Below are 5,237 nucleotides of genomic sequence, written 5' to 3'. Positions count from 1 at the left end.
CATTTCACTGTTAAATGAACCGTATCCACATTTAAGGACATCGATGCCAGAAGTCGGTGACTTGTCGTTTCTAAATCCTTTCATTTTTTTTTTTTTTTCCTAGAATATGAGAAAATACGTTTATTATAGATACATATAAAGGGCATTCCATGAAGGGATTTTTTTTGTTTTGTTTATTTTAAGAGATCCCTTGTGGGACATACTTGTGATTATCTCGACTTTCAGTTTTTAGATCCTAATATGTAGATTATTTCTGCAAATTTTCAGCTAAGCTAAATTGATGACCATTCATATCGAAGTAGACCAACCAATGAACGAACCAAATCTCTCCAACCTGAACCATTCATGTTTATAATTATAAATCACAGTTATGAATGTCTTAATAATTATCAATTTGGCTGAAATTTGCAGAAATGATCTCCTCATATAAATCTAAAAACTAAATGATCGAGATACCAATATGTGATCGAAAAATTAGTCTAATAAACAATCTCTTAAAATGGCCAGAAAAAAAATGATCCCTCACTAGAACGGCCATACATATACATAGCCCTTCTAGTGAGGAATTTTTTAAATTTTTTATTTTAACAGATAGCTTGTAGGACCCACTTTTCGATTATCATTAGGCGAGTGATAAGAAAGCTCTTCTTGGAACCCTAGCTGCTATTTGGGAGCTGAAGGACTGCTTGTCCATCACTATTTAGGTGTAGCGGAGGTTTCTGTTTCGGTTCAAGAGAAAAAAGAAGTGTAGCAAGGTGTTGCATCGTGGGCCTTGTCTAGTCTGTATTTCATATTAACCATGTCATTTCTCAATCTATGCTCACACCGACTTCCACGTGGACTACATCGACACGTGGTTGGTCACCCCGTCACAAATTTGTCAGCTTTGCCGCACCAACATCTTCTAATCGGACTCGGAGATCCTCAGGACAACCTCCGCCGTTAGAAGCTCTTGGTTACCGATCAACAATGTCAGCATCAACCGACATCAGGACAGGGCAGCACGAGCTCAATCAATTCGAGAGAATGCAAACATGCTGGTAAATGTTGTTCTTCCACTTCACGACGAACCCCAGGAGAATGACATTGTCGCTGTCATTATCGACCACGTCGCCGCCGTTATGGACCTCCTTTGCCATTTATATTTCGTACTAACCATGTCATTTTTCAATTTATGTATAAAAAGTAGTTACTATATTTAAAAATTATAGTTTGAAAATTTCTATAAAAGTAAGTAGGACTAATTTTAGTTTACTCCCCTGAGGTTTGGGTCAAACATCATGTTGGTCCCTATGGTTTCAATTTAATTAGTAGCACCCCTAAACTTTCTAATTTTATCAACTGTGACCAATTTCACTCGCTCCATCCAAATTGAACATTAATTCTTATTCTGATGATGGGTACCACTTTAGGGGCTAAAATGGTCATTTCAATACAAAAAAAAAAAAAACTTATCTTCTTCTTCTTTCTCTGATCCTGCTCTCCCTAAAATCCCCTCAAAATTTAATATCCAAAATCACAATTTTGATCTTCCCAAACTTCTATTTATGCTCCACAATTTAGGAAAAAGCTTCAATATATCTTTCTGCAATTTGATCAGTTTAATCAACTGGATCGCCCTCAATTTTTTCTGAACATGTGAGAAAAACTCAAAAATTCAAAACCCTAAAATGCCTATATCAACTCGTCGCAATGCTATAGCCCTCTAGTTTTACCTAGATACCATGTCTACAAAATGCAAGTTCCAAATCAGCATGCATGGTTTACAATTCTATTTTCGAGCCGCCCCTCTTCAGAGAGCTCACCTTGAAAGTAGACAATGTTGTGGCGCATTTTCTGGCCCAAGATTCAGAGTTGCAAGCCAATCAGGTTGATGCGGTGCTTCTTGTCAGAACCCAAATCAACATGGCGACAGATTCAGACCCTCCGACGAGCTCGCAAGCCGCAAGACTCAGAATGGGTCAGAGGAGGCAAGCAAAGAGTATCGCATCGCTTCATGGATCGTAATCGAGTCTTTCAATAAAATGACAGTGTTTAAGACCTAGTTGAGGAGGCATTCCATCCATTTTCTCACAAAATCCCACCAACTCAGGCGAAGGAGGCATTGCATCTGAATCATGACAATTGTTGAGCTCAATAATATTTCGGGTTGGTGGGTTTGATTTAGAATATGGTCTTTTGCTACCTGGGTCAATAAGTTTCAATCCTTTGCTACTAGATACACAAATTCGGACCTGTTCCTATCTAGGTTGGTGCTTTGGGGTCCAAATATGAGTCATTTGCTATCTGGGTCTGTAAATTTGACGAAGAAGGTACTAGGTTTGAAGGGTCTTGTGGTTTCTAAGACAAAGATGGGTCTTGGGGTTTTTGGGATTGAGGTAGAGTAAGAAGGATTTAGGGATTGGGACTTTAGGGTTTAGAGGCGTTAGAGTTTGGAGGGAGGTGCAATGGGAATCAAGGTGAGACCAGGTTAGAGAGAAGAGAGAGAGGATATAGAAGTGGGATTGAAGGAAGAAGAAGATGATTTTTTTTGTCATGAGTTTTTTTTTGTCTTGAAATGACCATTTTAGCCGCTAAAGTGGGACAATCACCAGTATTAACGTCTAATTTGGATGGAGCAAGTGGAATTAGACACGGCTGATGAAATTAGAAAGTTTAGGGGTGTTACTGATTAAATTGAAACCACATAGACTAACATAATGTTGGACCCAAACCTCAGCAGGGTGAGCTGAATTTAGTGCAAAGTAGTATCATATCTCAACTTTTAACGTGGAGGCACCAAGTGAAAGTTTTTATTATTATTATTATTTTTTTTTGAAAAAAAAAAGACATATGTTACTAAACTATCAACGGTGCAATTTTTGTACCAACAGCTTCTTTACTCCAACTCTTCAACCTCCACCGCCGCCAAATCCACCTCCGGAAGCGCATTCTCATTCACTATAGCCTCCCCCTCGACCTCATTGGATACGCCAACGCTCTGCTCCAACACTCACACAACCATCAAGCACCTTCCTTCGTCCCCATCCTCCCGACCTTTAGGTTCTTTTATATGACATACCCTGGCTTTGTCAACGTAGCTAAAGACTACTCAATTTGTTTGAGTCGGAGCACTAGGTCCACCTCCTCTCTTTCTGCCTCCACGCCTTCCACGTGGACTGCATTGACATGTGGCTCGCCACCTCGTCATAGATTTTTCTGCTTTGCCGCACCAACATCTTCCAATCGGATTTAGAGATCCTCCAAACAACCTCCGCTATCAAAAGCTCCTGACTGCCGATAGGTAATATCAGCCGCAACTGGCTTCAGGACGAGGTGAGTCGAGCTCAATTGAATCCTAAAGTCTGCTCAATAATCGAGTTGAACCCTAAAGTCTATTAGGCAGGGGTTTGAGAAAGTCACAGTAAGAAATCAATGCCTGATTTTCTATTAAGAAAGTAAATAACCACAGTTTGGCTTTGATTGACTAAAGATTAAGAGAAAAACGAAATAAGAATTTCCCCCATTGCAGGGTCTCCCAAAAGCACGTTCCCTGAAAACACCATTTCCACTCATTATGTGGAAATAGTATAAACCGGATGGAAAGGAAATCAATCCATTGTCATCTTCCCAATTTATTGATTAATTTTGTCGATAGCTATACATAGCTGCAGTGGCGGAACCAGAGAGTTGTTATTGAGGGGGTCGAAACAAAATTTTACAATAAAATAAATATTATATATATTAAATTAATAAAACATAAGTAATATTTAATAAATAAAATAATGGCTTTTGTTCTTTTAATTATATAAAAAACAAAATAGAAGAGTTTTTATTTTTTAATTTTTAACGCACATATTCTAGGCAATTGCATGTAGTAAGAGAAAGTTTATTAGACATTTTATTGAAAATGATAGAATTTATCAAGAATTTAATAATAAGATAATGTATTTACTATTCCTTTCTAGTTACATTGCACATTTATTAAGCTGTCACATAAAATAGATTAATTTGAGAGGCCCAAATGGTGTGATTAACTCTTAGTTATTTACCAATTACACATGGACACATTAGCATTGTTGTAATTAAAAAATAAAAATTGGGGGGCCATGGCCTACTCCTGCTCCAACAGTGTTCCGCCATTGCCTAGCTGCACCCTTCTATCATGCTCTCATATGTCTGGGATAGGGTTTTGGTTTTTCAGCAGTTTTTCCAATGGCTTCACTTGTTACCATGATGCCATGCTTGGCTTCAGCCCCTTTATTGAAGGATAGTGACAACAACGTTGATCTTAACAATCTTTGATAAAAACGCTTGAAGTCATCTCCTCCAATCACTTCATGGTTTTCGATCATGACTCCTTCAAAAGAGCTTTTCAAGTGATTCGGCATAGCACCCGATGGTCTTTCCAAAAGGCCTTTTGTGGTTGTGAATATGATGTTCGCTCTCCCATCAATGAAGTGCCCATTGAACTTCGTCTGGATTTGGGTTCAAATTGAAAGTTCCTTCGGTATATCTTTGGCATAGTACAATTCAACTTGTATGGCAAACGATAGGACCTGTTTTGGCGATTGATCGAAGAGAGATCGGAGATGGAGTGGCTAGGTTTTGTTCTGAACTCTTTATCTACAGTCGTGTGCGTCTGTGCGTCTCACTCGGAGGAGTTCTTCGATCTCGTTTTCAAGTACGAGTGCCTAGTGGATCAGTTTCATGTTTGTGCCTCCTGTAATCATAGGGACTGTTGTCTTATGATATATTTTCTCATGTGCCTCCTTTCTCCATGTTTAGGGCTAACATACCTCCATCTCTATCATCTTCCTTGTTTAGAAATGTGAATTTCTTTGATGTGTTCAAAAAGGATAAAAGGAATGTCTTTATCTGCAAGTTGCCAGAAAGGAAGACCAACGAAGCTAACTCTATTTTGATCAAAGGCGTAGGTACGTATCCATTGTATGGGACAAGAGGAAGAGGTTATGTGTGATGCCCCGGAAATTCGTATTTATTTTCCGAAATTAATTTTATGGTTATTAATTGGACGGTTTTGTGGCTCGTGGACGGAGCGGAAGTATTTCGGATGAATTTTTATTCGAAAGTTATGGTTTTAGGGGGGTTGCAAATGTTGACTTTTTATACGTTGGGTTTCTTCGAAAACTTCCTTCACGTAGAGCGCGTCGATACGAGTTCGTGGACATGCAGAACGCAGAAATCGGAGTTCGTATGAAGAAGTTGTGGCCATTGGAAAAAGTTTTCATTTTGGT

The sequence above is a fragment of the Rosa rugosa genome, chromosome 6 (genome assembly GCF_958449725.1).
Source record: "Rosa rugosa chromosome 6, drRosRugo1.1, whole genome shotgun sequence".
Classification (NCBI taxonomy): domain Eukaryota; kingdom Viridiplantae; phylum Streptophyta; class Magnoliopsida; order Rosales; family Rosaceae; genus Rosa; species Rosa rugosa.
This window is presented reverse-complemented; position numbering follows the sequence as displayed.